General features: G+C 43.8%; 1 protein-coding gene across 2 annotated transcripts in view; it reads right to left on the bottom strand.

The window, feature by feature from the left end:
* Nucleotides 1-13,371, bottom strand: part of SEMA5B (semaphorin 5B) — an 834,612-nt gene that overhangs the window by 738,849 nt on the left and 82,392 nt on the right. Inside the window, exon 2 of one of the 2 annotated variants that reach the window (XM_085647318.1) lies at nucleotides 1,150-1,236. The exons of the other annotated variant lie outside the window; for it this stretch is intronic. The gene's annotated coding sequence lies outside the window, so the exon portion shown is untranslated. The remainder of the gene's footprint in view (nucleotides 1-1,149; nucleotides 1,237-13,371) is intronic. 2 annotated transcript variants of the gene reach the window in all.

Raw genomic sequence — 13,371 nt, 5'->3', positions numbered from 1 at the left:
ATCTTGTGAAGTCTGCTACAGGAGTGAAGCGCACCTCATGTGGTTTGGGGGGGGGAATCAAGAACTGGGACTGTCTGAAGTCTAAAGTTGAAGCTGATCTTGGGAATCATCAGAACTCTCCTCTCTCTCCCTCCCCTCCCAACCCCCCCCCCCCCTCCAGTCAAGCGGCTCATCAACTGGACCATACGACTAATACCCTGGCAAGCTTACTCATGTACTCATCATGTGTTGTAGCTGCTCAGGGTTAGTCATCATTTGAACGAGGTGGTCAGAATCCTAATTGCACTTTCCTCACATGACCAAACTATGTGATCCAAGGCAAGTCCCTTTACCCCCTTGAACGCCTATACCATTATCTGTGAAAATTATCAGAAACTTGCTGCATAAAATCATACACCACCAAAGATTCCAAGCACTGGAAAGGCCAATGGGCCTGGGTTTTGGGAGGGGAAGTGTTTTGTAATAGTTGGATAACACTGTATGGTGCATCCAGCTGTCCGACAAAGAAAATCCAATGAAGAAGCAATATTTTAGTTACATCAGTATTGAAATCGGGCACAGGAGCCCCATGCTAATCAGACTGCAGAAACAGAGCAAGCTGTATCTTCAAAGGAAGAGTATTATAACAAGAAATCAGAAGATGAAGTTTGTGCTGTAAGTGGATAACTTAAAAGGCATACAGAGCAAAATATCACAAAACAGCTGTGTTTGGCAAAGGGCCAGTGCTTTTGTTGCAGCTTTAAAAAAGCCTATGTGATGCCGCATTTTCATTTTTGGAAATAAATGCCTTATGCCAATAGCATGTTATCATGAGAGCAAAGCAAAATAAATGAACACACACGGGATCTTAGTGAATGACACCGTTTTTAAGGAAGGCTAAAGCATCTAAACAGAAAAGCATATCCTATGCAAATTAATTATACACCAGCATGTAAAACAAGGCTATATCAGTGAAGTAAATACATCAAGGACTACAGTCGGGCTCTAGTGTAACAAAGGACAACATTGATGCTTCATTATCAAAATGGAATAGGAACAAAAATGACACAATATAACCATCCAAAAATGCTATGGCATTCATGAACACCCTATCAAAGCAATCAAAAACCACGAAGAGCTCATAAAAGCCAAAGGCTGAAAGAGACTTACCAAAGCATATTCTTTTTTTACTTCGTATTGTGCTTTATGAAGAATTGATAACATAAGGTCGTCCAAACCAGATGTCTGTAGCAAGACCTGAAAAGAAGCAGTGCCATAGGTTGCAATCATGAACAATAGTTACGCTGATGGACAACTCAACAAACTACAGTACGTCCAAAACGTTTCTGCCACACTGGTCCTCAACATTCCCTGATGCAGCCACACCATGCAACACCTCTGACAACTCCACTGGCTTCCAGTCAACAAAAGTGTCACTTTCAAGCTTCTCATTTACGCATACGAAGCCCTACACAATGAAAGACCTGCGTACCTGAACCAATGCCTCACATTCCACGTGCCCACCAGACAACTCTGATCCAACCATCTCACCCTCGCCTCCATCTCCAGGATCCACAAGTCCAGAACGGGAGGATGGTCATTCTCCTACCTGGCCACCAAGACATGAAACTCCCCGCCCCTGCACCTCAGGCAATCAGTGTCACTGACCCAGTTCAGGAAGGACCTCAAGACCTGGCTCTTTGAAAGATCCGCCACCCAGGGCGACCAGCAGCATTCCCCCCACCCTCAGCGACTTGAGACCCTCACTGGTGATTTACAAGCCCTTGATTGATTGACAGGAGTCAGTGGAGTTACCCAAATGAGATACAACAGTGCTGTATTTGCCAAAAATGAGAACTGCTCTTTCAACAGCATTTGGATTCAGATGCAGTTCTTTGCTAATGTAACTAGGTGCCCCCGCCCAGCCCCCTCTGAGCCTAATATGCTCACCTACTTTATGCACGAGCCAAGAAGGGCTGGAACCATAGCGTCTGTTAAATAAATAAAGGATTACTGTAGACGACCTCTTACTAATATTTTATATGGAAAAGCATAATCTGAAGGGCATTATTCATCATGAGTTGTGATCTCTTGGCTCTACGAACATCAGCAGGGCACAAGCTGAAATCATTAATGGCCTTTTGAGTCTTGACAGTGCTGCAGGTGGTGCCTTGGGCATCTGACCTCCGTTGGAAGATTAACCTTATTGAAACTAGGTCTGGTTTACCCCAGAGGGTGCACAGATTGTAGATGGTGATGGCTCTCTTCGCGCAAAAACCTGGAACAGGACAACCCGCCTGGGCTTTGCCCTAAGCATGAAAGCCCTGCGTGCTCCCAATTTTGGTAGGTAAAGAAATCGAGGCAAAGGGATAAGATGGTATTTTTAGATTGCAGTTTAAAATAGTGCAGATATTGGTAGAAAGAGACAATGGAGTGATTTGCAGTCTCATGAAGGGGTCCAGCTCAGATTAGATTACAGAAGGGGAGAAGGGAGGCAAGGATGGACATATCTAAGTGGGAAAGGGTTTTGCAGATTGCAGGCTTTTACATATATAGATTTTGTACATTCAGATGTTGAGGCACAGGCAGATGAAGCGATTGGCCAGTAATCATACAATGTATTATTTAGAAGAAGGACTGAAGTCAAATGTATAGCCCAGGTCTCCAGATTCCGAGGTCAACAACAAAGTTAATTACCCAGGGCTATTGCCTTTGCTAATGTTCATACAGTTTGGCGAAGTGAAGAAGCCAGGCTAACCGATAAAGTAACTAGACAATTTGTAGGGTTAACATTAACCACTTACGGGGGAGCTTGCCATTATTGGAGGATAACCATTTTTTTTGTTGTTTTTAATCAAAATCAATGGCACTCATATTATTGATCACAAAAGGTTGAAATGCTGAGTGGTCTCATCAAGATTTGGGTCTGGGACCAACCACTTGTAACTATGCTCACTCCAGTGCAGCTCTCTGCCATGGCTCCTCACAAGATAGCAACTTTCTCTTATGCTTTCTCTCAATAGAAATCCATGGCAAGCACAGATCTCTAAGGTCATGGCTCTAAAAACTAACATTACCAATGGATAGCAAAAAATATAGGACATCTAAGACCAAGTTACTAGGGATAACGCCAGGTTTTTAAGACGTTCCTATATGGCAGCAGAGTGGTTAATTAGTAAAACAATAAGTGCTGGGGCTCTCGTCGGTAGGCAGCTTGCACAAGCCCATTTCTCCTGTTAGCGCCACCTAAACCAGAACCAACTACTAACCATGAAAAAGGGAAGAGGATGGGGCGTAATGGCCAGAGCTGCCGACTTCGGAATTGGGGAGCCAGGTTCAAGTCTCGTGTCAGCTCAACATCCTGTGATTCTGGACAAATCACGTACTCTCCCTGAAAATAAATGTGTCCTTAACTGGTGCTCGTGAAAAGCACCGTTGTTGGTCCTTAAGTGCTAGTGCTGAGCACCTGAAATCACTGGCTCAAAATAGGCACTGTGGCAGCAGCTGGTTATTAGTGTGAAGACTAAGTAGAGAGAGCCACTTTTTAGCAAAAGTTACCAAAAGGGGGCGACCACAGATACAGGTACCCTGGAACCGGGGAATCATAAATAAGGCTCCCTGTTTTCCGTTTTTAAGGATTTTTACAGATAAATACAGACAGAAAGCAACGTGTTTTCTGTCTGCATTTATTTTTAAAAGTGGATAAATATTGAAATATTGTGCTTCTTTTAAGTAACTCTCCGTGCTGTCTTTCATGAATTATAGGCCAGCAGCTGAGCAGATGGACAGCATGGGAAATTCAAAAACAGGATGACATTTCTTTAAATAAGGGCATTTGTCAACATACATTTATGGTATAATGCTAGTATTATCCACTGGAGGTATTGTTATGTAATATTTGGCAGCTTAAATAGCTAAAACACGAGAGACATCAAAGTATGAGTGCACGTCTATCAGTTAAATAAATATGGCACTGTACAGTTAAACAACTTCATTTATATGCAAAACACAAAATAAAAATGGATAAATACAGATAAAATGGCCAAAAAATAAATATGGATAAATACAGACGGAAATGTAGAAAAAAAAATTACCATAAAACCGGGAGCCCTAATCATAAACGAGCAAGCTTCCGAGGTCCTTAAAGTAAGACTAGGTCTGTAATCATGAAACTATCGGTGTAGTTACAGAGCACCAACGGAATGGCGAGCTCGGAAACTTAAGCAGAGAGCTTTAAAAGTATCCTGCTTGGCAATGTCAGGCCAATGCAGATTTTCAAGGCAGGGAAATGCAGAGGAAGTTGAAGTGCAAGTGGAGTAGCCAATTTTGGAGGTGCTGCCATTTTTGCATCAGAAACATGGAACATCACTAAAACAGAGTTACAATAGACCAAACAACTAAGTATAGTCACCTGGATTACCAAAGTATCCATATGTGTGGGGAGAACAAAATTTGCGGAAGTCTCAAAAGAAGGAAACAAGACTAAGATACTTTGTTGACTTGCACAGTAAAGGAAAGATCAGTGTAAAAAATGGAAACCACGGTTCTGGACCCAAGAGACCAGAACACAGCACAACTGTATAGGCCAAAAGCCTTCAGGTAGTACCTTAGGTAAATTATGACAAGACTCCAAAAGAACGTCTGTCTTTTCAGTGTTCATTTTAAGCCAGTTATTCGCCATCCACTGGGCCACATTAAACGTACAACAATGAAAGCTCTGGGAAGAGTTATGAATATTGCCTTCAAGCAAGATCAAGATTTGTGTGTCGCCAGCATAGTTCATAAATTTAAACTCAAGAACATAAATAAGCTTGACCAGAATACAAATGTAAACTAAACAGGTTAGGCTGAATGAGTAGCCCTGAGGAACGCCATATGAAATATCTTCAAATTCTGAGATACAGAAAGCTAGATGGACCTTTTGAGCTCTATCTGGAAAATGGGCTTCGATCCATGCCAATGCCGAACCCTAGACCCTAGATCACTCGAGTTGATACAGTAAGGGCATGGGAGACTGTGTCAAAGGCGGCCGATAAATCTAGCAATACCAGGCCAAAGATTGGCTCCAATCTGCTAGTAGTCAAGGATCAAATTTAAGGTGTAGCCAAGATGTTATTCTCTCCAAGAAAAAAGAAAGCTGCTTGTTGATAGCCTTTTCCAAACTGTTTTACTGGGAAAAAAAAGCAGTGAAATGGGCGATAATTATTAAAGGGGGAGGGGGGAGGAGTGTCAGCCATAGGTTTCTTTTAAAGGCTGTAGAAATCCCACTTGCATGTTTCCACGCTTTAGATACAGTTGCCCAAGAAATAGATCTCTTACAAATTGTCAAAAGCGATGGCAGAATTGGTGAGGGGCCATTTTGGATAATGGATGGAGGACAAGTTGTCAGGGACATTGTATTTAGCGGTGCGGAGAGCCACTCCAAACTGGGCATGCTCTTGCCAAGTTGAGAGGAACGCGGGCTCGCTGCATGAACAGAGATGCCTATTTTGACTGTCAAATTTCTTTTCGGTTGCCATATCCCCTTTGTTTTCGCAGTTTGATAATCAAACTAAATACATTTAATTGCCCTGGAATCATGAAGTCCATTTCCCGAGAAAATCCTTGAGCAATGCTACACCATATAATTACAGTCTTGCTAATAAGCATCACAGTGAGCCAGCTCGGAGTCAGTTCCTTTTGGTAGGTTTGTTCCTTTGCTGTGTTTCATTAGATTTTAATCAGCATACAGCACCCTAATGTGTCCTCTCGCGACACAGCGGCACCAGTGAAAAATAGCTGGATTGCTTAGTTTATTATCTTGCATATCAATTAAAATCCGTTTGTAGAGCAGATCTATTATGCATGCTACCCCCTGCCCCCCAAAGCCTTCCGCACATACCCCCTCGCGCTCGTAACAACCACGCATTAGGCTAAACATTTGTGCTTGATTTTTCTTTTTTTGATGCAGCAGCTTGTTAGTTGGAGGCCAACACAAAAGAAAGCCTAGTACAAGGCCACTGGAATTATGTGGCAGGGAAGGGCAAAATTATGAATCGGGTGCGACTAAAACATGCTGCAAAAAAAGGAGAACTATGCGTGTAATACAGCACATTTTGAGATATTATTTCTTCATTATGCCATCATTTTTACATTTATTAACACTACCTGGCCACAGGTGCACCTCATTAGTACAAGTTTCCCCCCAAATTTGGCAATAAGCAACAGAAAAGTGACCAGTTAACTTTTGCAAACCTGGAGCTGCGTTTTTTAATCCAAACTTTTTAAATCAGTTTGAACTAGAAACAAATAATTTATTTTGTTAAAATCTGTAGATTATGTAGCACATGGTGGATTATATGGCACATGCGGCAAATCCATAATTAGGAGGCAAATGCCACAGCAGCAAAATCTTATAACTCTAGTGGACCTGGCCTAGCATGAGCCAGAAATTCTATAGTCCAGCAGACAAATATTACAGCAGCCTTGAGGACGGAGGAGACCTACCGGTGATATGTGGTCACAAAATGGCGACATACCAATCAGGGTCGCGTTCTGGTCACTTCACACCAAACTGGAACCTTTCATACCATTAGAAGGTGTAGCCAGGGCCCTTCTTAATTTAGTGTTTAACAAGGCTTCTCCCAATATTCAATAGAGTGTCCTTACAAATAATGCATGTGATGTGGCAACCATGGTTGGGGCACAGAACACAAAAATTAATGAACCTACGTAATTTTCCTTAAAAGGAGACTTCTTTCACACTTTGAAGTAGGCCGAACCAACCCTCATTAGTGCTTTGGTTTATAGTTTATACCAAATATATTTGCAACTTAGAATAAATAGCGCTATTTCCAATCAATTGAAAAACAAATATTACCACTTCCTGTGTAGACTCGTGATTAGAACGCTTTAGTAGATGCGACATCTCTCCATTTTGAGTGGGTTATTTCATCACTACACTTTCTTCCCGGAGTTTTATATTGCGCTAACTTGACCCAAAGGAGTCAAGGTATCAGAGCGCTTTACATGAGCACCAGTTGCGTTACAGACGTACGCGTTCATTTTTAGGTCTCGCCTACGAATGCAGCGCATGCGCTGCTTCGCCTTTGCGAGACTATTGTTGCCGGTTTGGTGCGCGAAGGGAGACAAAACAAATGCGCACCTGGACAGGTGATGTGCACGCGCATGGCGTCTCACGTCTCCTGTCCCCGCGTAGAGCTGGCGTTCTACACAGCGCGCGCATGGCGAGCTTTCACTTTCCCTCCCTCCCTCCCTCCCCCCCCCCCCCCCCCCTCCCGTCGGCTCCAGATAATCTTGGAAGCTCCCGGGGAATTAGTTTTGTTTTCTCCACCCCTCCACCTGCAGCTGTGAATGCCCCCGCTGCGGCACTGCCCCACTACACTGTATGAAGGTCATCATACTGTGGCCCCGCACCCCTCCAGGGATCTTACCAACCCATGTAGGAACAAGACTGCACAACGCTAAGCCTACTGCTACACATCTCTCCTCCAGGCCCTCCGGTGTGCAGTGACTGTCCCCGCCTGGCTTGCTCTGCAGTTATACAGGTCTCTCAGCTCCCCGTCGCCTGCTCTCTACTCAAAGACCCTACACGGTCTTGCTGTACCCTGCCTTTGTGGGTGTTTGTAACTATAGGTGTGTTTATATAGTGCTTCATGACCATGACGAGCACTATATCCCCCTGGAGCAGTGGCAGTGTGGGGAAGGACGCTGAGGGACTCCCGCTGGAACAGACACACGTGGAAAGCTCAACTCGCCGAACTTGTATTTACCTGCCAGCCTGAGACGGTAATGGCTGCACCCACCTTAGGTTAGAGTCCGCTCCGGTACCGGGACCTTCCAAGGGGGCGGGCCTGCTCCGGTGCCACACCACCTCCTCACCAGACCGGTTACCAGGGTCGGCCTGGTTGGTTCAGCAGGTCTCGGAGAGCAGAGGCCGGTCCGTGAAAAGTCCTGGTTACAACAATATTTGACTATTTGTGCAGCTCATTGAATTCAGCGGTATCCTGGAGGCACTACAGACACTACCCGACTCCCCTCGAGGCAGACTTGACAGATGCGGATCTGAGGAATTCCAACATATACTTGTCATTTAGGGTGAGTGCACGTGTCCAGCCCTGGGGGAGGGGAGGCAATCCGAGAGGGAAATCCAAAATAGGACAAGGGGACAAGAACACTCTTGAAAGCCAACAAAACATCCAGACACCCGACTGAAGAACAGTGTATTCACATTTGTATTTTTAAAGAGGCAAAGACAAAATATTGTATGCCTCTGTTGTGCGCTGCTCTAGTGTCTACTGCGGGAGGCAGAAGAGCATTTTGGGAGATGTAGTCCTGTGTGTGCTTCTTCTATGGAGCGAAAATAAACAACCCTATCCCGCCAATGCGTGTCGCCCTTCGCTGGCTCCCCTTAGAAGCCATGGTCATGTATAGGAGAAATGCATTTATCACCCACCAGGCATAAATCCGCTCCTCACTACCTGGTGAACACACTGAAGCCTTCGGGAGGCAGTGGGCGAAATGCTGAAGCCATGCTGTTAGCGCATTCAATCTTTAAGGGACTACTCATGGCGCAATCCAATCGTTCTCGGCTTGTGCGACCAGAATATGGAACTCAACCCCCCCTGCTGCCAATATCTAAGCTCCCCCTACAACCTCTAACAATCTGTGTCAGTGCCTTTGTAGCGATCGAAATGAGTAAAGATCCCTATGTTAATACCTGCCACTTTGTGCCTTATATAATGACCGTAACCAGCAATTGCTTGCAACTTTGTATCCTTTGTACTGAAACCCGTTTTATTGAAAAAGCGCTCTAACCCCTCCAGGTATTGCCCATACTACATAAGAATGCAAAATAAATAAATACATTTCGCAAGTGAGGGTTAGTGCTATGAGTTATCTGTACTGATTGAAGCACAATGCAGTATCCCGTGTTGCGAACTAGCTACACAGAGGCGCAGTTCATAATTGTGGTATCTGCACGCATTCCTGTACATCAGAGTGACGTGGCACCAGTTAAAAAGTAAGATTAACCTGTTATAACGAGGACTTTTGAAGCCTCCCTTCAGTCCTAAGAGGCGCCCCCCATCCTTTTATTTACTTATAATCAGGGCTTCTTGCAGGGCCGGACTGGGAACCAAAACCGGCCCTGGCAAAGTGTTCGGCCACCCCCTGACCCACCTCGCGGTGGGTTGGGGGTGTCGCCGAGCTCTTTGCCAGGGCCGGTTTTCGGCCGATTTTGTGCCAGGGCCGTTTTTGCAGCTATGCTGTAATAACGGCCCTGTAACAAAAACGGCCCCCAGGGGCCCAAAACCGGCCCCCACCCGTGCGGCGCACCAGGGGATTGCCCGGTGCCCGCTATGGCCAGTCCGGCCCTGGCTTCTTGAGTTCCATGACTGTGACCTCGTCGCTTTTGCCACATAATTGTGGAATGCCACATTTACCACATAACCCACTACCTGCTGTGTAATATGCGGGTTGCAGCAAAGAAACGTTTCTAGTTGAACGAAATCTGAACCTGTTAAGCACTGCGCATTTCACTTCAGCGCCTGGATACCCTCGCAGGTGTTTAGTGGCTAGTTCAAATTCATATACTATAACAAATGCAGCTCACGACAGGTTATGAAAGATTATGGCGCCTTTCAGCTGTTGCTCGCTGTGTTTAGGCATTAAAAATGAGCGAATTCTTAGATAATGTGAGTGCGACAGTCTGGGCAAGGGTCTTCAGCTATAATGAGTAAGGGAAAATGTAAACATTTAAATGCAGTTCAAACAAGGTGAAAAGAATGATTTATGCCCTGTCATGAAACTTTCCACCTTCCACTTTTCTTTCAGTGTTCTCAAAGCAGCACTTATCAGGATGCGATAAAGGTTTTGCCGAATCGGAAATATCCTGCGCCTGTTTTTATGGTCGGAGTCGGGGATCTTTTATGGTAAAGTGTCTTGTAATGAGACCTAAAGATAATGTGCGTATAATCAACAACGTTCACCTGTGCCAAAAAGGACTGTGCTTCTAAAATATTTTAAGTTGTGAACTCAGAGTTAATCTAAAGCTGAAAACAATTTGTAAAACCCCCTGGGAACCACAGAATATAAAATACACCTCCTTTATTACAGGGACGTGTATATAGTTTTCTGCTCATGCAACGTTGTATGTGTTACACAAACCATTTTATTCGGGATATCATTCAGGACAGTGCAGAACTAAAGGGTGTCGCTGTGCGTCCGTAGCAGACTCGGCCATTCCTGCAGTGATTGACACTTTGCACAAGATGCGCTGTGACTGTCCATAGGTTTTACTTAGCCTATGTATTCTCTATGGGCGTGGGACCCCTTTTGCAGCAATGTGGATTTAGAAGGTTAAAGTAGTGAGATAATGTCACAGAATGTGCTGCATAATGTACTTTTAACAGCAGAATATTCTGAATGACGTGCTCTCTCTTGAAGCATAATGAAGTCAGTCCTAGTGCCTACCGGTTCTTCCTGTACAACATCAGTGTAGGGGGTCTTTCAGGACCGCCACACATACACTGCTTACTGTATAATGGAAATGTCCCATCATGCACCTGTTAACTGTAAGCAGCTAACATTCAGCTCTGACAATGATACAACACCATGAGCCTAGCAACAAATATATATAATCACTGCATGTCCAGCATCAGCAGACACACCCATTAACCAGCACTGTGATATGTCTAACTTCACTCATTCATTCATTCAGCAGGATTTATATAGCACGGGGCTACCCAACTGGCCTCCCAGAGCTGGTAATAAACCTGCGCTACGGTTCTTTTTAGCATGTCTAATGATTGAAATAGGTAGGTTTTCAACTTTTTGTGTTAAGCCTTTGCCTCTTTGATGAAGGGGGCTCAAATTCATTTTCGGGCGTGTCGGTTATTTTAAGGTTTTCAGCAGCTCATCCACACTCAGAAGTACTGTGGCCACGAGCAATAAGGATTTGCTTCTTAATAACCAAAGACAAAAGCAGCAAAACTCACTGATATCTGGCAGGTCACCTGGCAAAACCAGGAGGGCAGGCTCCCAACTTGCCTTCTCTTTCCAGCACCAAAGCATCTCTCAGCACCACCTCAGCAGCACTCAGCACCACCTGAGCACCACCTCTATCTACAGTTCATTCACCACTTCCTGCACAAACTATCCATCCCTTTTTAGTTTCCTTTCTTTCTTTTCAGCTCTCACCATTTTCTATTACCAGATCACATAATTCCTGTACACAAATACACTACACACCGCACACTTCCACAACTGACTATTCCAATTCAACCCACATAATTCCACTCCAAACCACATACATTCACTCCACTCCAAAACAAAACACATTTTACAAAGTCAATAGCTCTAACTAAAAAATGCGAGACCTATGGCATTGCAAATGCTTGTTTTGTTAGCCACGGGGAGATTAAGTGGTTTGCTCAGAATCACAGGATGTTGAGCGTCGTTGCAAAGACTCCAACCCGGTTCCCCAGATTCGAGGTGGACCGCCCTAACAGTTAGGCTACATCCTCTCCCCAAACTTACGCCTAATACGATGGATGCAAAGGTAATACTAGGAGTAACTTTTTAATAGCGCTTCGTGTCACACTTTTGCCCTTTGTAAGTACTGTAAGAAACAGGTGTTACTATCATACAATCTAATGGCACGCATTTTTCTGACCTCGAAAGGCTGAAATGACGTTGCCCAGATTCTAAATGTTCAACTGAGGATCACAGAAAATGTTATGGGCAAGCTTTTAACTTGCTGAACCAGCATAAAAGCATATGAATTGGACTCTGTGCTCCATTTCCTATCAAACAATTGTTTCACTTGCGGATTACCGGTCTACCATCTCAGAGTTCACTGGATGCCTTTAACACAAGCCACGTTACCCTTAAATTATTTTACATAGGGAGATTGTTAACATTTTGGCAACTATCTTGTTCTTACAGTTGCTCCTATTTAGATTACAGAAACTATACCATAAGCAGCTAAATTTGCAATTATGTCAAATCTTCAAATATTGGTATATGGACTTAAAATACACAATTTAATTAATTTCCCATAATAAAGCAGCTTATAAAAACGCAGCTTTAAGCCTCTCATGCTGCAGGAAGCATCCTTAAATCTTACTGAAGAGAGTTTAGTGTTTGAAGAAAGTGATCAAGCATTTATAAATTTGGAAAGGATAACTGTCACTGCCCTTACACAATGTACAGAAAAAACTAAAAGGAAGAAGAAAGCGTTTCTATTTGTTCTGAACGTAATCTCTTATCAAAATATGAACATACTCACCTTTTAGGTTAAAATTGTGTCGTTTTCAATAGTTGTTGAAGTTTCTAAAATGGGATTTTCAGCAGTTAAGTGTGTTTCTATCCAAAATACTAGACTGATTTAACGACCGTGCGATAGGTCGAAGAAAATAAAAAAAAACAACAGAACAAGACGACCATTAGCATTAACACCAAGAACATAAAAAATTATTTAAAAAAAAAATCAAAAATTAAAAAGAGCGAGAATGAAGATTAAGGCAATAAAGACCGTGATGACGAAAATGACAGTGGCGAACAAGAAACCGTTGAAAACTAAAAGGAAGGTGAAGAAGAAGACTATCAGCAATTGAGACAGGCAATAATTAGGAATCGGTTAAAAGGATTCAGAACATCGTGGCTAAAAGAAATGGGGGGTACAGTGTTAGACCTTTCAAGACTTCTAAATCTGGGTTGTACAATTGATGGTGTCCCATTGCAGAACTAACTGATGGCCTCTACAGCCATTCTCTATGTCCAACACAGGCAGGCCTGACCAGCCCAGGATATGATATTCAGTGACCGCATTTGAAGACCATGCTCTGCTCGCCCATGCAACCGCAGGCAGAACATTGAAGCGTCAACATTCTTTGAAGTCTAAGCAGCCGGACGCCTGCGAAGGGAACATGTCACTGCTGCTCTGATGCTCACAAATAAATCATCGCACCATGTATGCCTGGGAACATGTTGGGTCTGATTTAGAGTTTTGCAGATGCAGGATATCCGCCAAAAAGCAGCAGATGTCCCATCTGACCCAATTACAGTGTTTAGACATCTTTATGCTCTAAATGGGACAGACAGGACCTGCTGCTTTTTGGCAGATTTCCCACATCCACAAAACTGTAAATCAGACCCTTGGGCTTTTACAAACAGCAAGTACCATGATTATTGGGGGTGCGATGGCAATGGTGGAGGGTGCTATACACATGCAGATAGGGTGGCCTAAATTATATTTGTTGGAGGGACACTAAGCTACCATTCCGCTGACACCTATTATCTTTCTAATACCCGCAGTCCATAAGATTGGTTACAGCACAGGGTTCTCCATTCTGAGATCTTTGTTTAGGTTTATGCAGTGCTTTATTAGGG

Source organism: Triturus cristatus, chromosome 3_2 (assembly GCF_964204655.1).
Source record: "Triturus cristatus chromosome 3_2, aTriCri1.1, whole genome shotgun sequence".
Taxonomy (NCBI): Eukaryota; Metazoa; Chordata; class Amphibia; order Caudata; family Salamandridae; genus Triturus; species Triturus cristatus.
Note: the sequence above shows the minus strand (reverse complement) of the source record. Positions and strands in the feature narration are given on the sequence as shown.